At 47.0% G+C, this 23,059-nt stretch overlaps 1 pseudogene; it reads right to left on the reverse strand.

Annotated features, from left to right (window-relative positions):
- Positions 1-68: 68 nt before the first annotated feature.
- On the reverse strand, positions 69-405 carry LOC101582447 (annotated as a pseudogene).
- Between the last annotated feature and the right edge of the window lie 22,654 nt (positions 406-23,059).

Consider the following 23,059-nt stretch of genomic DNA (forward strand, 5'->3'; position numbering starts at 1 on the left):
GAGGAGGAGGAGGAGGAGGAGGAGGCGGAGGAAAAGGGCTCAATGGGGGTTTCAGATTGAGAAGATCCTCACACCTTACTGCTTCCAACTCGATTGTTTGCCGCCTGTTGTGCCTGCCAACGAAGAAGCATGTAGATCTTCTTTTTGGTCCAGTCTTTGTTATAAGGCTGGTACATCTGGGCATCAGCTCGGTAAATAAGGCAACTGAGGTCTGCCAGATCGTCAATAAAGTCAAACAACTGACTGATATCACATGTGATAGAGGGACTGTTGGGTTCATTTCTTCAGATGTTCTTCATACATTTTACAAACACCTTCTGTGCATTCAATAACAGATTCATAGTCAGCATAAGTTCTGCCTTCTGGCCTCTTGGTAGGCTGCACCAGCAAAATAGTGTGACACATCTCACCAAACCCTTTGCAGCTGCAAATGCCAACTTGCAGCTGCCCAAACTCTCACAGTTTGTAAGACTACACTAAATGCAAATGATAAGGAGGACCCCAGCCTACTTTATATGTAGGCAGCTATGTTCTCTGCTCTTCCAAGCATGGCTTTCCACAAGCCACACATGAGGTCTAAGGTCATTTCAGATCAAACAAGTAAATGAGTCACGAGAGACTTCCCTGTGGAGATGACATCAGCTCAAGGATATAAGTGAAAAGGATTTATAGATCATGAAAGCACCCAGTGAGAACATTCCAGAGCTAGGAGACAGCAGGGTGATGTTTGGGGATATCTGAGAAATGCAAAGGAGGTTAGAGTAGCTGAGGTGCAGGGAGCAGAAGAGAGGAGCATTGACTTAGTTGGGGGAGTTTCCCTGGGAAGCTCCCCTGGAAGCTTGGATTTTCCTCTGAGGAAAGCTAATACCACAACACTCCAACTTGCAGCGAGAAGGCGTTTGCAGGAGTGGGAGCTGCGCGGGGGGCAGACTGGAGACTGTGACAGGTGGTCAGGATAAAACAGGCGGCGTCAGGCTGGTGGCAGAGGAGACAGAAAACACGGTGTGAGCAGGGCATGTTTGGGAGGCAGAGCCTTCCTGGTGGATTGGATATAGGGACAAAAAGAGAAGAGTCAAGCACAGCTTCTGGGTGAGGGGCTGGGCAGCTGGGTGGAAGACCCTAAGCTGAGGGGACGGCCACCTTCCTCCTCAGTAGTTGGCAGGCCATAGATTCAATCTTCAACCACAGGGCCACACTCAATAGAACATGGGCAAAGAATGCTTGGAGCCTTCCTGGTCAGACTCCCTCCAGCCCACCCCATCTAGGGTCCCTACTGTGCCCAGTCCCCAGCCCCGGCTTCATCACTCCCTCCACCCCACCCCATCTAGGGTCCCTACTGTGCCCAGTCCTCACCCCCAGCTTCATCACAACCTCTCTGGAAGGACTCCAGGCCAGAGCCCACTCACTGGACACCCACAACCTCCTTTCCCACCCTCTCCACAGTTCTTCTGCGCTTATCTCTTCCTGTTCTACATGGGCAAAAGGGAGCTGCTCTTAGAATTCATAACACATTTTGTTCTCACATGAAGTCTTTCCCAATCACTGAAGGGAGAAGGAGCTCCTGTCCTCATCCACCAGGGCCCTACAGTGCCCTCAGTTCTCTCATGACACTTGTCATGGCCCCTATCACCCTGGATAGGGAGATGGGATGTATCCATCTATCAGTGGCCAGAAAAAAAGAATGTGCCCTTTTTACTCAGGTCTTCCTGGGGAGATCCTCCTCCTTGATTGTCACCAAGTAGCACTTTTGGGATGTCCAGGCCATTGTGGGCCCTTCTCGTGTTGCCACTGCACCCAGTGCTTGCCCTGGGGTTGCCTGTGAGCTCATCCATCCCTTCACAGGTGAGGAGCTTCTCAACAGAGAGCAGCAGAGCACTGATGGTGGCTGTTTGTGATGTGCTGGGCCCTGGGCTAAGTGCACTTTATCCCATCAGTCCTTTGAAGAAAGTGCTATTGTTAATACAAGTTACAGCCTGGGGAACTGAAACTAGAAGGATATAAATGTCTTACCCAGACTCACTTACACAGGAGTGAAGAGTAGTGCTCGAAGGGATTCCAGATATCTCGACTGTAGTCTACTGTACCTCCACTATTCAACTCTAGGACGCAGGAGGTCTGGCTCACCCCCACTTCCCCACCCCCACTACCAACATCTGGCACAAGTCCCCAGGGGCCCTGGAGGCTCACAGTTTATTTCTCTCCCTTGGCTGCATGGCCCTGAGCCAGCTCCGCCCTGGGGAAGTAGCCAGCAGAAAGGCCATGTTGACTCAGGTGCCAGGTGCGATGGGCAGGGAGTCTGGCCCCAGAGGCTGGGTGCCTTCTCATAGAAAGTATGTTCACTTTGAAAGGAAAGGGCTAGGCTGTTGGCTTGGTACACAGCTCAGAAGGGGCCACTGAACTCAAAACAGGGTTTGCAGATAAGGGCAAAAGTGGGACAGTTGGGGCACAAAGCCACCCGTGTTCCTGCAGGCCAGCACTCCCTCCAGTGCAGCCTCTGCTATCCTGCAGGTGCAGCCAGAAGGGGAGATGTTGCCATGGGATCAGTACCTATTCTGAGCTGGATACCCCAGTGCCCTGGGAAGGCCTGGTCCTACCTTCTAGGAGTGAAGGCTAATTCTCCAACTGTCAGCCAACTCTCTTCTGAGTGCATGGTCTCAGATAGGCTAAGCAACTTGCCCAAATTCACACAGTTTGCAAGGCTAGACTGTAGATGCAAACGGTAAGGAGGACTCCAGTCTACTTTATACGTAGGCAGTTGCATTGTCCTCTGCTCTTCTGAGCATGGCTCTCCTAACACAGGCACTGACTGATGTTAGTGCACAGCCTAGTGTGGGCTAGAGCCGATGAGCATGCCACATGCCACATACCACTGTTGTTGTCCTCATAGCACTGTCCTCAAAGCTTGTACTTAAGGAGTACTAACCATGTGCTGATCATCTTCATTAATCATCTCATGGACTCCTCACAATGAAACATGAGATGAATGTTAAATTCCCTGCTCTATGGATGAAGACATCAAAAGCTCTGAGGAGCCCCAGAACATGCCCACAGCCCTACACTAGGTGGTGGCCCAGCCAGCCTTCCCTTTCGTACATAGTGTCAGCAGTGGGACCTTGCTCTGTGTGGACCTAGAGATGCTACCGGGAATCTAAGGTGCAGGCCAGGATGCACCTCTGAACCGAAGGGGCCCATCTGAGAGCTTCAGGCACAAGCCTTCAAGGAGGACTTCATCAATGCCACAGTGAAGGACTTCAGTCCTTCCCAGGAGACAGCATCAGTCTTTCTCGTCCCAGGTCACCTTCACTGGGCCATGCCTGCTCCTGACAACCCTTCAGCAATCCTGTCCATGCCCACTTCCCCAGAGGCCATCACAGCAAGCTTCCAGCCCCAGCCTCTGAACGGCAGCCAGGGACACTGCTGTGTTTGCATCACTAACCAAGGTCGCACGCTGCAGTCTAGATATTTGTAAGCTGCCAGAAAGGAGGCTAAAAGCATTGTTTTGCCACCAGCCATCAGCTAACACTGGGTTTGAATCTTGGCTCTGTTATATGCTCATTGTGCTAAGCTTGACAAATGATTTAACTGCTTTGTCAGTTTTCTTGTCTATAAAATGGGGATAGCAATACTTACCTCAAAGAATTAATGGAATGATTAATTGAAATCATGAACTAAGGCTCTTAGCAAATTTCCCAGCACATAGTAAATGCTAAACAAACAAAAAATGAGCTAATTCTGATCCAACCTAACCGCTCCTTGTGTCTGGTAAATTAATGACCAAATAGTGCTGGCCTGGAAGTTAGAAGTTCTGAGGCTGTGGGTGTAACCACAGAACCCCGCATCTCTGGGCCTCAGCTTTCTTGAAAAGGCCACCATCTTACTCATCACCTCACAGAAGGATCCGTGTTGCTGATGTGTAAGAAAAATCTTCAGACAGTCCAAAGCCACGCTAAGGAGACATTAGTAGTCGCTCTCTACCTGGGTAACCCAGAAACTACCTCTTCCAGTTAAAGTCAAGCTGGGGTTGGGGTACCTGATGTAACTGAGAAGTTGAATTAGCTAAGGAAATAGTCTTGTTTTAATGTGATCTGCCACCACTACCCACACACAGAGAAGTTGTTCCGGAGCAAGCCCCCACCCCAGAGAGGCCCCTTGCTGGTGCCCACAGCTAGCAGCTGAGTGCTTCTGCTCCTGGGATGCCATGGTATGCAGCAGCGTGTGAACTCATCACTGGAATTTTGGCCTTCTCCAAACATGAGGTCCAAAATAGGGTGTGACTGCCTGAATAGTAACTGAATGGTGAACATCAACACAGATACTTTCTGCACCTCAGGGTGGAAAGCTTTGCAAGAGCTCAAGGCTCCCATGAACACCAAACACAGTTGGCATCGTGTACAGATAACTGGAAGAGTGCTCCTAATTCTGCAGGCATGGCCCCAGATCTTGGAGCGCTGCCATGCAATAAAGGGTTGAGCAAGTGGGAATTAAGGGGACACCCAGAGGCATTGTTCATTCTTCAGCTATGCTTTGGGTGGTCTCTCAGATTAGATGCTGCTGTGTGCTAAGGCCAGAGCTGGGAATGCCCACACTGATCCTCACAGCATAACACAAGAATGCCTGAGAGGACTGGGGGGATCACAGCAGGGGCAGGTGGGAGGCCGGAGGGTAAGGAAGACTCCTGGGAGGAAAAGCCATTCCTGCTAAGTTAATCAGGTAGAGAAGGTAGGGGAAAAAAACATGATGAGCAGCGAGGTGCTGGGTATGGTGCCTGACTGGTGGTTCATCTTGATTATGGACTTGAATGGGCTGAGCAACACCTAGGAAATTAGTAAAGCACACCTTTGGCAGTGTTTGTGGACCTTTCCGGAGATCACTGGGAATGAGGATTCTTCCTTCGCCAGTGGATTAATCCATCATAAATTGACAGCACTATGGAGAGGCAAGGAAAATTTAAGAAATGGGGCCTCATTGAAGGGAGTGGGTAGTGGGACCTGGAGACTCCATCAGGTCTCGGGTAGAACACAATGGGGTGACTTTCAGGAGACAGCCCCTGGCCAGTCAAGCAAATATGTAACTCTCCCTCCTCTGGCCTCAGTGGATGAGAGTGCACCTCGGTGGAGTCTTCGCTGTGGAGCTCGGCTTAAAGATGGAGGCGTGCTGAAGTCAGGCCCCAGAGGAGTGGCAGCATTTCAGGTTTGTCACGCAGTCTCTACCTCCATTGTCACAAGGCGTTCTCCTCCCTGTGTCTGAGTCCACATGGTCTGCTAATAAAGACACCAGTCATGGGACTTAAGCTCCACCCTAGTCCAGAGTGATCTCATCTTAACTCAGTTATACCTGCAAAGACTCAGTTTCTGAATAAGGCCCCATTCACAGTGACCATGGGTTAGGACTTGGAGAAAATGAAAACTTAGGAAGCAGTAACATGTGGTGTCTCAGTGCATAGGCTTTATAGACAGATTACAATCACTACAATCAAGAACTGATTTCCAGCAAGTTAGTAATGATGACATTTACAAACTCATCCTTCTTGTTTGCATGTAGAAGTCCTAAGATCTGCCTTGTAGGTCTGCTGTAGGACTAAAGAGATAAGAACAACACAGAAAGCATAAAGCTGTGAGTCCGGGCACACATAAGAGGACTGAGTATGGGGCAGACTAGTGCTTTGGAGACCCGATTACCCTGGTCTCTGTGTGGAAGATGGTGGCCAGAGGCGAGACTTCTGTCTCCATCTGCTGCAGCCCCAGCTACTACAGCTCATCCAGCCACACGTGAGGAGAGCCTGTACCTGGACACTTGAGGACCTGCCAGGGAACGTGACATGTGTGCTGTCTGCTCATCAGTTGTGCATGCAAAGTGTATGGAGGGAGGGAGGTTCTGCCTCTCAGAATACTACTCCCAGAGCCACCAAGTTCCTCCTTCAGGCAGTCTGGCAAACCTAGCACTAAGGTGGGTAAGAACAGGGTAGAGATTATTTGGGAAAAATCCTCCCTAAGGTTGTAAATGTGTTAAACCTTAGCTTATGATCCCAGATAAAGCCATAAGCACCATTGTTTTCAGTGTCCAAGAGGAGGGCAGGGAAGCACATTGAGCTGAGTGGACCAGGGTAGTCAAGCAGAGGTCACTGGGAGAAGGGGGCTTGACTGGGGGCCAGATGACTCAAACTAAGGCAGGTGGGCTCCCCTCTGCCCATCACTGCTGGAGCTGGTGGCTGGGAACATGCAGGGAGTGGGGTGAGTTGCAAGTCCCCAGGTGACTATGTAGATGACAGTGGAGGACAACCTACCATCAGAACTGCAGGCGACATGGGGCCCAGCCTTGCTTTCTAATCCAAGGCTGGAAAGTGAGCTCCCTGTGATTTATGAGCCCTGTGGTGCCTCAACCTGCTCCAGACCCACCTTTAGAAGCTGAGAACAACACTGGGTCTGGCCCTGGGCCTTGGGGCATGTGCATGAGAAACTTCCACTCTGTGCAGGTGTGTCCCCCAGAGCCTCAGACAGGAGGAGTTGCACAGGCCCAGGTATGTAGTAGGTGCCTGAGGGGACTTCAGAATTCTCTCGGTATGGGGTGCCTGTACTTTACCTGCTTCCACGACCAGCATCTGTGGAGACAGGAGGGCACCTGGGCCATCAAAGGAAGAATTTCCAACCTGGGCCCCTTTTGAGCCAGGGTGGAGCCTTAAGAAGAGAACCTAAGCTGGGCTGGAGACAGCAGGCAGGAACACTAGGAGCGGCAAGCATGCCCTGGTGGCCATCAGCTGCCCGTGGCTATCTGAAGCAGCCCCCTCCTTCCCTGTCATTCCTCAGCCCAGCACAATGCTTACTGTTTAGCACATTTACTTGATATCTGGTAATGGCTAGAATTCACATTTTTAGTCCAATATCATATCCTACATGCCCACAAGGGCAGGCAGCTCAGTGATCACAACTTGAGAAACAGAGATACCTGGGATGGATAAGACCTCAGACTTCAGAGTTCAGGCTCTGTCTTCCCCACTCATGGCCTCCCAGTTCCTCAGAGACTTCATTTCCTCTTTGATAAAAACAGGAGTCGTGATGAGTCTCACCCCATTAGGTGGTTGGCAGCATCACGGAGACTGCTGATAATACACTTGACCCCCAAGCTTAAAGAGGAAGCTGTCAGTAAGTGCTGACTCTTGATACTGCTTTTATAAGAGACATAATGATTCTATGTAAAATAAAATCTGTACATGTTGATGAGCAATAGCAATTATGCAGACTTGTGTGACCATCATCCAAAACAAGACACAGCTATTAAATATTTCCAATTGCCCTGGAAACCTCTCTCCCGTTCCTCCCAGTCCTGCCTCCTTGCTCCTTTCTATGGCTTGAGTCTAAGCCTCATGCAGTCATAGGCGGAGCTTTTCAGAGCTGGCTGGATCTAGAGTGTGGGGTGCCAAGATTGCTTCATGATGCAATGCTAGGATTAAAAGCGCCCCACCCTGGGCATGAGGGCCAGGATGAAGTATAAGGGACAGGAAAAGGGGTGCTGTTGTCACTGCTGCACTACGTCACTGTATGCTGCCTTGCTTCCTTCTGCCAGTCAATGAGCCTCCCTGTGATGTCCTCTGCCATGCCACCCTGCCCTGGAGCCTGCCAGCTATGAACTGAAGCCTCTACGTGCCGTGAGCTACAATAAACTCTTCATCCTTTAATGCTGAGTGTCAGATATTTTGTTTCAGCAATAGGAAAAATAGTTAAGATACTCCTGGAGGCAAACTTCAAATCATAGATGAGATGTATCATTCTACAACTTCATGGAAACGAAGTCAACCCATCTTCTGTCTAGATTTTTTTGCTTAGCATATTTTTGAAGATCATCATGTTGTTGCAGGCATTAGTAATTTGTCCTTTTCATTAACGTATACTATTCTGTCTTGTGAATATATGATTTTTTTAAAAACCTGTGCTCCTGTTGATGAACATTTGGTCTGTTTCTAGTTTTTGACTGTTATAAATAAGTTCACAATCAACACTGCTGTAGAAGTCTCTATAACTTATGTTTTAAACTTTTGTTGTATAAATAATTAAACATGAGTTATTAGGTCACATTATACACATAGGTCAATATGAAATTACCTAACTATTTTGCAAAGTAGTTATACCATTTTATAGTCTCACCAGTAATATATGAGGATTCCAGTAGTTCCATAGCCTCACCAGCATTTGGTCATACGGGTTCTTTTTATTTTAGCCATACCACTGTTTTTTGTTTGTTTGTTTGTTTGTTTAGTGTATTTAGTACAGGGCCTATAGGGTCTCACTATATAGATCGGACTCAGTGATTCTCTGTTTTCAGCCTCCCAAGAGCTGGGATTATGGGTGCGTGCCACCATGCCCAGTCTCAATCACCATCTCAGCACTCCCGGGGGGCGGGGCCGGCATGGCATGTCGGGGATCAAAGCCAGGTTGCTGGGTTCTGCCTAAGCAGATGCTTTAGTCCGCTGAGCTATCTAGCTGGCCCTCCCACCAGGTTTTAAATAATATTTCACTTTAATTTACTTTGCATATCCCTGATGGCTAAGGATAAGCAGCATCTTTTCAAGTGATTCTTGGCCATTCACATATGTTCTTTTGTGAGATTTCTGTTCTCATTTCAAAAAATTGGCTGGTTTGTCATTTTATTTTGATCTATATATAGAAGTTCTTTATACTTTCTGACTATAACTCTTTTATTGGAATATGTATTGCAAATATTTTTCCATCTGTGGTTTAATGGATTTGTTTTCTCAATGGTTTCTTTTGATGATGAAAGCAAACCTTTTGTTTTTGACGCCCAGGTCCTTATTCTTCCTTTTATGGTTAGTGCTTTTGATATCCTGCCTAGAAAATCTGCCGTGAAGCTATTCAGCTAGGGTTTTTTTCCCTAGAAACTTTTTGATCCTAAGTTTTACATTTAGGTTTACGATCCATGTCAAATTATTATTACTTTTTTAATTGTGGCGGTTGTCTAGAGCCATAAACACTAAGGAAACTCTTAGCTTCTCTACAAGATCAGACCTGGCCTAAGCCTCAGCCTGAAGACATAATTTCAATAGTAAGAAAGGGCTTTTGTTAAAAGCATGACTTCAACCAATCCACAGAAGTACCACTGACTGACCACAGACCACAAATAGTTGGCTTCAGAACCACCAGCCAGAGAAAGAGCTAAGCTGACTTTTCTGTATCCAACCAGGCACACTGACTCAGACAAACACAGTGAGGCCTGGGAGCCAGGGCAGGTCCTAGCCCCAGCCATTGCATGACACAGAACTGAGAATGCAGAGTAGCCCACTCTTAGAGCCCAGCTGGGTCTCAGGGACCGCTCTGCACTGACCATTGGTGAGATGACATGGTGTGGACAGCTCCTTGGGGAGAGGTTCAGGTAGTGAGGCCTAAGTGAAACATGGTGGCACCCCCAGCATGCCCCAGTAATAGCCTGGATGGCTGATGCTATGGGTCTAGGGACAGAGGGATGGCTCAGAGGCAGTAGGGGGTCATGTGAGTCAGGGTTCTCTCAAGGCTAGGAGGAGAGAACCTTTAGGTCACAATTCTAAGTGCAAATGCCTGCAGCCAATCCAGGAGAGCCTGCCCTCGAACGTCACCTGACCGTTAGGGGCCTATGGTTGTTACCATGTCACTGTGAACACATCTAGTGTGTACTCTTTTGGTCCTAGGAGAAAGCTGCCTGGAGGCCCTGTTTCTCTTGCTTGCACCTGGTACCCTGCTGGCTCTGCCAGAACACTAGTGCTTATGACTCATTCTATAGGACCTGGTACTGGAATCATGCTGCTGCCCAGGGGGTTGGGGGAGGAAGCCACGGGCATTCATGGGAAAGCAGGGTCCAGCCTCTGGCACACATTCACACTGGTTCCACTCTTCAAAGAGGGGAAAGTATGTGCCAAGGCCACACAGCTATCATGTGGTGGCACAGAGGTTTGAATTCAGGCACTGTGACCCAGAGGGAGAGAATGTCCCAAGGGAGCCAGCCCAGCAGTGGAGCTGAGCGCCCTGCTGGTCTCCTGAGCAGCACAGGGAAGGGCAGGAGCCACAGCCCGACATGCAGCCAGAGGGCTCGCAGATAGCCCTTGACTTGGGAAACAGTGAGCCCACTTGTGTGGGCGACAAGAGCTGAGCCAAGCTGAGGGGTACAGCACAGGGCAGCCTTTTTCATCCCTTACTTTGGGAGAGAAGCATTTATTACCTGAGGTGACCTGTGACACTCTGGTCTTATCCACAGCTTAGAGTTTTTCAAAAGCAAAGATTTTCCCCCCTGAGTCTTTTAAAAGAGACTCATTCCAGCATCGTTTCTAGCTCAAATCATTTTGGATGTCAATTGTGTGTCTTTAATGGGCCCAGAAATTTTCATAATTATCTTTTTTTTTCCAAAGTCATAATTATAGGTTAGAGTACGTGCTACAGACAAGAAATTTAAATAGAGTTTCTTATATACTTGGGCATTCTGCTTCTTCTTTCAAAAATCAATTTTTAAAAGAGTGGGTCCAATTGTCTTTCAGTTACCTTTCATTTTTCCCAGGTAACACTGAGAAATGTGACAGCGACTGTCCAGGGCTTTGGCCCCATGCACTGTTCCCAGCCCCAGCCTGACCTCCACGCTGTTCAGATCACACCCAGCTTCCCTGGGGCTGCATTGGATTTGAGGTGGCAGAAGGTAGGGGCTGCCTCCCCTAGAGAGAAGGCTCAGGCCAGCACCAAGCATGTAAGACATTCCCATGGGGACACAGGGGATAAAGGAACAGAGCCCCAGGGTTTACCAGGAGATGATGCAGCAGATACTGCTGGTGTGTCTCCTCTAGTGTTCCGATCTGCATCCAGTAGCAATCCAGGGCCTGCCACAGTCCTGAGGCTTAGATTAGAACAGGGCTGCAGATGGAGGGACCCAACAGAGACAAGACAGGACTGTGGAGATTACCATTCTAGTTTTGATCATCCATTTATCTACTTAGCCTTCACTGACCATCTCTGTCCTTCTGGAATTCACCACCAGCCCCCTCCCCCATCACACCTCCACATGTCTGGCCTAGTCTTTGGCATATAGGATCCAAGACCATTGGAATGCAGATCCCTCCCATTTAGTGTCCCCATATTTTCTGACACTATGGCATCCAGTTTGGCACCAAAATGTTCCCTACAGGACTCATGTCCAAACCTTGTCATCAGCTGGGAGTAGAAGGGAGCGTTTTGCCCCATCCTCTATGAGCCAACTCAAGCTGGCCCCTTCCTGAATGCCCATGGCATTCCCAGATACTTCTCCATAAAGTACATGCCATACATTTTCTGTGTTTGTGTGGCATTTTTTTGTTCTTCTCAATTGCCCTAGGGCTTCAATATTATAGCTATACCCACTTGTGAATAATGGAACTTAGGCTCAGAGTGGTCCGTCACCTTGTAGCAAGCCTTGGGGCTTCTGCTGCAACTTGCTTCCCTGTTTGCATGGTGTCCTGGCAAAGGCTAGCAATTGCAGAACTGTGTTGTCATGGGTTAGGATGAAGGGTCTCAACTGGGAAAGGGCAAGGATACTGCTCTTGGTGAGATGTTTGCATTTCTTCCTTCTCCTGAGTGACTAAGAATTGACCTCCCTCTCTCAGAGCTGCTGGGAATTTGTTTACTTCTAACCCAAGAGCCGGCATCCTGGGGAGAAGTTTAGGGCAGCAGCAAAAGCATGTGGCCAGCATCAGAAGAGAGACTCCCGGGAGCCGCTGTCCTCCGGCTGGGGGCCAAGAGGAAACGCAGCCGCCTCCAGCACAGGCAGTGTGAGAAAGATGCCAGCGCAGCTGCCCGAGGTGGGGGGCCGGCCAGAGAGAGGCCCCTGTGGGTAGAAGCCAGCTCTCTCAGCCAGGCGGAGGCTGAAGGAGAAGGGTCGGCTAGCCCCATGTATGCATTGCTGGGCACACTGGCTATGGAGGGGCCGGCCTGTGCCCATCACAGCCCACTCTCCCACAGAACCTTCCAGGAAAGCAGGGAAAGAAAGCAATCTTTTGGTCCTAGTTAGGCTTTGCAAAGTCCTTTCATTGTTAAATGCTTATGGAGAACATACTTTGTATTCATATTTGGAGCCCACATCTTATTGACAAATTTTTTACATTTGTGCAAAGTAGGGTGACAAATTTCAAGGAAAAGTGTAACACAGCAATTTCTGATGGCTGTGCAGTTGGACAGAGATGGGTGTGACAGGACACCCTGTGCAGAGAGCAGGGTGACAGGACAGAAAGTGACTGAGAAGAGCAGGTTACCACCTGTAGGAGACGTGACCAGCAGAGGAGGGCTCTGTGTGGAGGGACCTTTGGCTGGACCCACAAAGGCCAAGAATCATGTCCACAAGGATCTAGAGAGGAGCTGCCCTTGCAGTGACCACCCTGAGGCCCCAGCAAACTCAGCACTTCTGTGGAGCAGGACAATGATGTTAGCTGCAAAGCTGCAGAGCTTCAAGGACGGAGCAGGACGTGGCAGGCGTCTCATGCACAGCCTCAGTGAAAAGTGATTTTATACCAAGTGGTTTGGGAAACCAATGAAGCATTAAGTTCTAAAATAATCATCTGGCTGCCAGATAGATAATGCATTTCCAAGGAGTACGAGTGCAGGCAGGGTAGGGGGAGCTGTTAGAGTTCTTGTTTTAGTGTCACAATTTGCACCCATTTCCTGGAGTCATCGTATATCCCTAAGCACCTATGTAGCATCTGCTGAGCAGAGGAGCAGGTTGTATCTTCATACAGCTTAAGGCGAAGTCAGTTCGAATCGTTTCAGGCCCGGCAGGCCTCTCCAACGGAACCTTGCTGGAACGCGGCCTCTGGAAGCCTGTGTGGGCAGGACACATCTGTGTACTCAGTGGTTCCATAAAAAGCCCTAATGCAGCACTCCAGGCAGCCCAGGAGACCTGCTGCGTTTCATCCAGAAGCCAAGAGTCTTCTTCAAAGTCTCTCCCTGGCCCTGTGCAGTCTCGGCCGTCATCCGTGCTCACTGTTGTGGCTGTTCAGCTTCCTCTGAGAGCTCTGTCAGGGAACAGCTGCCCCTGGAGGGGCCAGAAAGGTGAGCGTGCAGCCCTTAGCTCACCTGCCACACCCTCCTGTCTTTGAAGTGTGTCTCCTAACCCATTTGGTGAAGAAATGTGCTTTCTTTGTAATGTTCCATCCCAGGAACCCTGTGGAAATCCACAGGACAGAGGGGGTGATGGCTCTTCTGGGAGCCTTCAGAGGCCTGATTCTACCTCCTCCCCCACCTGCTGAGAGAAGAGAGGGACACTGCTGTCCCACTCTCACTGTAGACAGGCTTGCCCCCAGACAACTGGTTTATTCTCTTTCTCTTAGGCTTCTCTTCTTTCTGCCAGCAGGAGCTCAGCCCGCTGTGCAGCTAGGACGGCAGCAGCTCTGCCATGCAATGTGTTGGTCTCAATTCCATTCAGGGAACAGTAGCTCCTTTAGGAGTGGTGCAGACAAAGCTGCAGGTCAGGCCTTGGCTCCAGAGGAAGGAGTGATGGATTAGTGATATCTGCCCGGAGCACAGAAGAAGGCCTTAAAAGTACATGTTCTCCAGTCCTAGTCCCACCAAAGGCTGGTAGGTTTTCAGGCATCAGAAGGAGACCTGTCACACGCCGCCTCTCCTTCCTCTTTGTAGCTGAGCTTCTCAGACACTGCTGAGAATCTCTAGGCAGAATCAAGCTCAATGTTTTGATCAACTCATCACAGCATGGGGCTCATAAGACAGTTCTTACCAAGGAGAATTGCCCAGCACGACTCAGGTTTGATCTCCTCCTTTCCTTTACGTGATGCAAAATTCCCTGTTTTAAAGTAGGTTTCAGGGGCTGGTGAGATGGCTCAGTGGTCTAAAGCACCTACTTAGAACAAACTTAGCTAAAGCACAGGGACCACGGTTCAATCCCCCAGCACCACATGCCAGCCAGCCCCACCCCCTGGTGGGCTGAGCTGGCCACACACACACACACACACACACACACACACACACACACATAAATGAATAAAATTTAAAAAAAAAGATAAAGTAGGTTTCAAATCCAGAATCCTTCAGCAGGCGCCCTCTGTAGTCGATGGTGACGCAGGCTTTGTATCCTTGCCAACACATCACCCTACGTGATAGAAAGTTCAATTAAATATACAGATTGAGAATGTCTGTCGGTACTTCAAATTATTCAAATCCTTCCCACAAATCGAACAAGTAAAAAGCAGTTTGTTTGAAAGCACCAGTGAAAACACATCCCAAATATAAACATTTTTGAAATTCAAAATGATTTGGTTCGAGCTATTGATTGGATCTTACCTGGTACCTGTATGAAGACCCATTTTCAAAGGATGCACATTTACAAACATTTAAGAAAATATTACTCTTTGGATTTTACATTATAATCCAATCTTCAGTCTTTGGTTTCAGTTAAAGATAGGCAGCATCAGATCCAGCTCCATTTGGAAACAAAAGTACAGCCCTTAGTTGAGTGGCAGGTTTAATTAGCAGCCACATTCCACTTTAATTGCTAGATTATCAGCAAAGACAGCATCTCCACGGATGACGGCCCTGCATGTAAATTCGAAGTGAGATACTCAGCTATGTAATTTTTTCCAAAGAGGCTCAAACACACAAAGAGGCAGAAAGGCTCCTTTGAGCTCTTGCAAGGTGCTCCCTCTTCACAATAGCTTCTCTGACTGTGGCACTTTCTAGTACCAAGTACCCCTCTAGAAGGACAAAGTGGGACAGAATTCCTGAACACTAAAGAAGACCTCCATAAGAAATCGATAAGCCATTTGAATGATCTGTCTTTCCCCTTGCATGATGCAGACTATCAAAACAGAATTAATCAGAAAACCAGCAAGCATAAGGTCCTGAGTTCAATCTCGGGTACCACAGAAAGAGAGAGAGAGAGAGAGAGAGAGAGAGAGAGAGAGAGAGAGAGAGAGAGAGAGAGAGAGAGAGAGAGAGAACCAATAATCCCCTTCTTAGGCAGGCTCCCTGGCTCCCTGTGAAGTACTACCTTGCTCACAGGCTGCTCTGAGGTGGGGCCCACTGCCAAATGAAGTACCATAGCTACTGTCTGCCTCACTTCCAAGGTGATGTTAGTTTGAATAGCACAATTTGAGTAGGTATTTGAGGAGATCCGCACATCTCTAAGCACCAGTGCTTTCAAGGGCTGCCTCTGGAAAAGAAGCCAGCCCCTTTGGGCAAGGGAACAAGTAATAAACAGGTTCTACAACTGGTCGGTGACCTTGTCTGTGTCCTTGCCCTGGACTCAGCATTCCTCAGCCAATCTCATTAATCCTCACACAATCCCAGGTGTTAGGAATAGAGACTCACTTTTACAGCTGTGGACCTAGACACATGAAGACTAAATCCAACATCTTTAATTTTATATACATTTTGTGAAAAAGCTGGGCAGGAAATAAGAATTCTTGCTAAAAGATCAGGGTCATTTATAGAGTGACCAAGTTGTCCTGGTTCACCTAGAACTTTTCTAGTTTTAGCGGCAAAAAGCCCTGCATCCTTGGGCACACTGGGATGGTATTTAGCCAGCTTCTCAGGGCCTGAGAAGGAGCACACACAGATGCCCCAGGCAGCGCCTCACAACTCCTGGCAATCCGCAAGAGCTGCCCTGACCTTCTAGGAGACACTGACAGTTCCCACCGCCCTGTCCTATGCAGCAACTCAAACCACAGGATGGGGCTCCAGGAAAGGCCGCCAGGCTAGCCAGCAAGTACCCTGTAAGCTTTTTATCACCCAACTCTGGGAGAAGAGCCCCCCTCCTCATCCACATCTCTGTTTGAGAGCCAGAGTCTCTGAATAACAGGGATATCTGTGAGTAAAATTTATGACTCATGTTTCCACTGGATTCAACCTTTTAACCCTAAGAGTGCTTAATTGCCTTTTCCACGTTTTGTTTTAATAACCAGCTCAACTCTTGCCAATTTTGGCTGAATCAAGAAGTACTGAACATATGACTGGAAACGGGTCGCTCGTTACTTGAACTTGACACAGCTTGTGCCAAATCCTTCATTTGTTCAGTTTGCTCATTGTGGCATCTTTTCCTACATGACAGAAATTCGTATCATATGTAAAACTTGCAAACTCAGGGTTAGGAGGATCCTCAAAGCTGAGGTTTTATAAAAATGCCTTTTCCTAAGACGTACTCAGGGGGAACTCCTGAGCATAAATTACGGATGGCTTGGAATTCTCAGTCCCTCCCAGAGGAGCTCAGCCTTTCTACTGGGGCTCCTGGGCCCCACAATCTACCTTCCAAAGCAAGCATAGAGCAAGGTGCAGACATCTGGTTCCTGTTTCTGGATTCAAAATTGATCTGCTGGGTGGTTCTTGGCAAGGCACTTAGCCTCTCTGAGCTTGAGCTTCCCTAATCCTGGCGCACCAGACACCTCTCGTGGGGAGAGGCAGAGGGCCAGGTAATGAGCAGGTGTTTTGGTGAGGGAGGGCTCAGTCTGTGGCACAGTGCAAGTGAACCCCAAGGGGAAAGGGGGACAGGTGGGAGGAGGGGACCAGTGGGGACTGCAAATCATAGCAGAGCAGTAGCTAAAACCAAAGTGAGCCGAAGTAGGGAAGAAGGCATTCATAGGCTCGCTCGTGCTTTATTCTAAGACAGCCTCCTACAATCTCAGGCCAGCGCATGTTGGTTCCTCAGGCTTCTTACAGCACACAGACCTGCAAGAAGTCGCTCCTGATTTCCTTGGCTCACACTGGCTTTGTCCTCTGCTGAGTGTTCCACCGCTGCATGTGACCTTTGTCCATCCATGATGTCTTGAGCATCCCTGCGTGGATGTCCCCATGTGCCACATGCTTTCTGTGACTTATCACATGCACTTCTCTCTTACGTTGACTTAGAAAGTTCATCATCTTTATTTTGCAGATAAAGAAACTAAGAAATAAAAACATTGAGTAACTTTTAGGGTGACTGATTCATTCTGGTTTGGGGGGCACTTTTCTGATGCTAGCCCTGCAAGTCTTACATCCTGAGAAACTCTTATCAGCATAGTCTGAATGCACATACCGAAATGGTTCAAAGGGTGTTCTTTCCTTCGAGCTCCCTGGCCCTCTCCTTGCCCATCCTCAGTCCCAACTCCCAGGCAGACACAAACTCTCCAATGACAGTAGCTGGGTCTTTAAAGACTGATGCTTAAGAGAACCCAGAATAGAATGGGTTAACCCTTCCCAACTTGAGTAAAACTGGACAACAATAAAATAATGTCCTTTAATCCCATGGCTGGGCTGCATTTGTAACTATATTGGGAAATATCTTGCCCCATTCAGTACTACAGACAGCAAGCACTTTTGAGCACCTCTCTCCTTTGTTGTCTTATCAAGGAAAGGAGTCTGTGTGTGCAGTTTGGTTTCTAAATAAGAGCTATTTGCCCATAAGAGCTATTGCCAATCAGTGTAGATACAGCTGTGCTAGCACTCAGAATAGAAGTTTAGTCTATTACCATGGTATTCTGGTATAAAATTTAAGCTCGCACACATGACTCAAGGTCCTTTCTTTTAGTTTAGATACTTGTTCAATAATGTTTGCATGCTGTCACCAGGGGCTGGTACTGCTGAGCATAACCTCAGCTGACTAATTATCTGATTTTTCTCCCCACCACCCTAAGCAGCAAGGGAAAGGCCTACAGTACGGGAAGTTATAACAGCTGCCCCAGGTCAGGGTTACAGTTAAGAGGATGTCTGTAGATTTTCTAATAAGGTTGGGTGTCCTGCCTTGAGGCAGACCTGACTGACAGAAAAGCTAGGAGGTTCAGAGACACAGTTTATTGCTGCTAAGAGCAATTTGTGCTTAAGTAATGGCAGAGCACTTGTCTTACCTCACTGACTTCAAGCAGACCAGTGATCGGGAAGAGCAAAGCATGGTGGTTAGATAAACCCACTGTCCTGATGACACTGGCCCCGTGAGAGCTCAGCCAGGCTATAGCAAGAGTGGCTGATGAAAAGAGTCCCCATGTACTGCTAATGCGACTGTGCCAACAGCACCCTAAATTGCTCCTCCAAGGACTCAAGCCCAGCCAACACATGCAGAGACTGCTTTTCCACTGATGTCTATCATGTTCGATCAGTGTTGGTTTTCACACTGACTGTTGGTGCTTTCGCTCAGGTTCACAACAAATGTGCCTGCTGAACTTTAGTGGTTAGCGCAGATGGGGTTTCAGTTTTGCAAACTGAAAAAAGTAATGGAGAGGGACAGTAGAGACAATGGCGGTGGCTGCACAATATTGTAAATATATTTAATGCCACTAAATCACCTATCTAAAATGGTTAACATGATAAGATTTTGTATGTATTTTACCATAATCTTCTTGTTGCCTCCTGGCACCAGAACTTGGCGCATGAGTTCTCAAGCTGTGCCAGGCTGCTCCCTTCACCTGCATTCATGTGGTCCCCAGGATATGGGTAGCCCTGTCTCCCCCTCCTAGAGGAATGCTGGCTTGTCCAGACACCAGAGCTCCAGGAATGTCAGCCTCTCACCTGTCACACAGATGCTGCACAGTAGCCTCAGAGAAACTAGGAAACAGCACCAGGGCTATTAACAGACAAAAAGGTAAGCAAAGTGGGGCACCTGCATACAGTGGAATATTCTGCCCAAAAGAAAGGAAGTTCTGATACTTGCTACCACGTGATGAGCTTTGAGGATATTATGCTAAGTGACAGAAGCCAGTCACCAAGAGGGAAGGATTATATGATTCTGCTTCATGAAGTACTTAATGTAAAATGGAGATTTCCCCGGGCTGGGGAGTGGAATGAGGAGTTAGTGTTCAGCACAGATGGGTTTCAGTTTTGCAAGTTGAAAAAAGTAATGGAGAGAGACAGTAGAGACAATGGCGGTGGCTGCACAATATTGTAAATATATTTAATGCCACTAAATCACCTATCTAAAATGGTTAACGTGATAAGATTTTGTATGTATTTTAGCACAACAAAAAATTGAGGAATAAGGCCTTGGAGAGGAAGTGATTAGACAGTGCATGACCAGTAAGCCACATTCAGGACGGAGGTAAGCACACAGAAGAGACATGGAAGAAAAAGGGAGAGGAGAAGGATCAGGAAAAGGTGAACCCGATGTCATTTCTGCAGGGACTGACTAGCACTGGCTACGCCGAGAGCCACTGAGAACGCCGCAGGATCTGAATACTAGAGGAATGCTTTGTAACACTCAGCCCGGATCTTCTTGGAATTATGACTTATGGCTAGGGGGATGTTTCCTCAGCAGGGACAGTAACATAAAAAAGAAGAGCACACAGAGGATGAGGAACTCTATACACTGCTGGTGGGGATGGAAGTTGATGGAGCCATTATGGAGAATAATATGGAGGTTCCTCAGGAAAAAAAAAATCTAGAAATAGAACTACTGTAGGACCCACCAGTCTCACTTTTGAGTATATATTCAACAGAAATGAAATCAGTGTTTCAAGAGACATCCATCTGCCCTTGCAGCATCATTTGAAAAAGCTAGGATATAGGAATAACCTAGGTGTTCATTGGTTGATGAATGAATGAAGAAAATGTGGTATATGGAAACAATGGAATAGTATTCTGCCTTGACAAAAGAATGAATTCTTATCATTTGCATAGATGGAATCAGGGGACATTATGTTGTGTGAACTAAGTTGGACACAAAAAGACAAACACTGTTAGTTTTCACTTATGCATGGAAGATACAAAAAAAAATCAATCCAAGTAGAATACAATAATGATTACCACCAGAGTCTGGGAAGATAATGGAGGTTGGGGGTGCAGAGAGGATGGTTAGGGGTATAGTTGATAGAAGGAATATATTCTAATGGTTATAGCATAGTAGGATAATTATGATTGACAAGAATTAATTTTATATTTCAAAATAGCTACTAGAAAAGAATGTGAATCATGTGAACACAAAGAAATGGCAAATATTTCAGGGTACGGATATGCCAAATACCCTATTTTGATTATTGTATATATATATTGAAATATCACCCTGCATCCTACAAATATGTACAAATATTATGTGTCAATTAAAAATCACTTTTAATCCAGGCATGGTGGCATATGCCTGTGATCTCAGCACTTGGGAGGCTGAGGCAGGAGGATGGCTGCAGGTTTAAGGCCAGCCTGGGCTACATAGTGAGTTCATAGCCAGCCTGAACTATAAAGTGAGGTCCTGTCTCAAAAAACAAAGGAATAAATATTTCTTAAAGACTTGACGTCTGTTGAAATGGAAATTACAAAAAAAAATTTTAAATATTTTGAGCAACCAAATCAGTGTCAGAAAAGTAAAGCAAATATTTGAACACCAAACCTCAGTTATACAGAAATCTCTAGAACACCATGTTCCTTACTTGGCAGATAATGGAACATCTGTGTGAATAAATACTGCAATTCTAAGTGTCACTGTAAAACCTTGGAGGATTAATTTGTTGCTATATAGTATTATTATTGGCTTTTAACAGAAAAATACAGCCAATAATTTTCTAAGCATGTAGCATATATGGTAAAGTGCTCACCTCGCTGGATCGGTGGGTAATTTCATAAAGAGTAAATAAGTCTCTTCAATTTCAGTCATTCTCTCTGGTTCCCTGAGGGCTGTCTACTGAGCAGAGAGGACCCTGAGACTCAAAACCACATGCAGCTTCAGTGGCTGTGAGGCTGGAGAGCCTGGAAGACCTAGACAAAGCCACGGTGTCTTAGTGGATTTTTTAATAAAGCGTAATGACCTGGATCCTGCTGAGAAGGGGTTGTTCATGTTGGGCTCATACTGATCATGGAAAAGCCATTCTCTTTGCTTGAAATTAGCAAGTCAGTGCCTTCAGAAGTGTGTGAAGGCATTCCCAGGGTTAGGCACCTTGTGTATCCATCCACATATCCCTCCCTCCCTTCTTCCCTTCCTTCAGCCTGCCCACTCACCTGCCTGCCTGCCTGCCTGCCTACCTGCCTTCCTGCCTTCTTGCCTTCCTGCCTTCCTGCCTCCTTGCCTTCCTGTCTTCTTACCTTCCTACTTTGCTTTTTCCTTTCTTCCTTTTCTCCACTCACCCATCCTTCCAACCCCTGTCCATCCAACCATCCATCTACCCTTCAGGAAATCTTGACTGAATGCCCACACAACACTTGTGAGTCCCAGGGCTGAGTCCAGGGCAGAGGCCTTGGGAGCCTGTCCTAATGACGGTCCCTCCCTGTGGGTGATGGCCAATGGTGGTGAGAAGCACTGTACTGTACAGTGCAGGCTAGAACACAAAGGGCAACAAGGGCTTGGAGGGGGCAGGAAAGACACTACAACTTATGACACAATGGGTGTTGTTCAAGCAGGGGTGTCTAAGAAACTGAAAGAGGTTCACTGTGGCTGGAGTGTTGGCAACATGGTAAGAACCAGGTGCCAAGGGACACAGAGAGACCAGTTTGTAAGGGCTTTCACAAGCCATACCAAACAGTTGGAACATACTCTCACCTAATCCTCTCAGGAATCTATAGAGATACCTATTATTTTCCCCATAAAACACATGAATTGTACCTCAGAGAAGTTGACTGATCTATTCAAGATGATGCAGTTGTTAGGTGACAATGGGAACATTTGAACCCAAGTATTTCCAAACACCTCTGTGATAATAGAGGAGATTTCATGAGAGGCTCCATCAGCTTGCTCTGTCCTCTGCGGCCCACATCACACACTATGCTACAATGTCAGGGGTGCTCACCCCAAGGGATGGAAAGATATAGTCAGCTTCCATAGCTGTGTGCTCCTCATCTGCAAAAGCAACCAACCATAGACTGAAAATATTTTAAAACTTCCATCTGTACTGAACATAAACAGACTTTTTTCTTGTCATTTTCACTAAGCAGTGTAACAACATTTTGCAGAGCATTTGCATTGTACTAGAGATTATACATCTCCTAGAGATGATTGAATGTATACGGGAAGATGTACATAAATTATATGCAAATTTTACCTGAACATCTGTGGATTTTGGTAAAAAAACCAAATGCAGGGAAGCTGCAGGATTTTCTGAGTCACTTAAGTAGAGAATATACCACTGGGAAAGAGTAGCTACAACTGCTTCAAACCCAGCAGGAGGAGTTCAAGGTAAATGCAAGAACACAGGTCAGGTGCAGGAATCAGAAATGCCACAGGATCTACTCTTAAAAAGGTCCTTAAGTCTAAGAGAGTTTAATCTTATTTTTTAAATGTATTTATACAGGGTCTATAGATCTCACTACATAGACTTGAGGTGATCCTCCTGTTTTCAGCCTCCCAAGTGCTGGGATTACAGGCACACACCACCAAGCCCAGTCTCATTCGCCCTCTCAGCACACCCTGGGGGCGGGGCCAGCACAGCACCCCAGGGATGGAACCTCAGCCCCTTCATCTGCCTGAGCGGGCACTACAATCTGCTAAACTATCTGTCCGGCCCTTATGGCAGTTTATTCTTGTTGCCTAAGTTGACTAAAGACTCAATTTGTCCATTTTCTTTTTTTTTTTTTTTAATTTGTCCATTTTCAATGTCTCATTTTCATAATATATAGAGCGTGTAGAAATTAACAAGAGAATGATCAAAACCAAAAAATTGGACAAGGGATGTAATAAGTTTGCCAAAAAGAAGATACAGTGTGCTTTGAACAAAACAAAAAGATCCTACTCATACAAAAGAAATGTAAACTGAAACTGCTACAAGATTCAATTTTAAGAGCTGGTCAGATGTCTCGGTGGACTAAAGCCCCTGCTTTAACACAGCATAATGGCTGAGGTTCAATGCCCAGTCCCTCTCCACAGAGCACACTAAGTGGGTGATTGAGACTGGGAGTGGTGGAGTGCGCCTATAATCCCAGGGCTTGGGAGGCTGAAAACAGAAAAATCACTACAAATCCAATCTATGTAATGAGGCCCTGTACACCCTGTAGACCCTGTTCTAAGTTCATTAAAAAAAAAAAAAAAAGATTTAATTTCAACCTTGCCAATGGAGAAAATAAAAAGGTCTGACAATACAGGGCTGATAAAAATTTGGGAAAAACACAAGATCATACACTGCTGGTGGGAGTGTGAATTGACACAATGGATAGCACTGGATATGTGAAGAAACAAT

Source organism: Octodon degus, unplaced genomic scaffold (assembly GCF_000260255.1).
Source record: "Octodon degus isolate 3935 unplaced genomic scaffold, OctDeg1.0 scaffold00048, whole genome shotgun sequence".
Classification (NCBI taxonomy): domain Eukaryota; kingdom Metazoa; phylum Chordata; class Mammalia; order Rodentia; family Octodontidae; genus Octodon; species Octodon degus.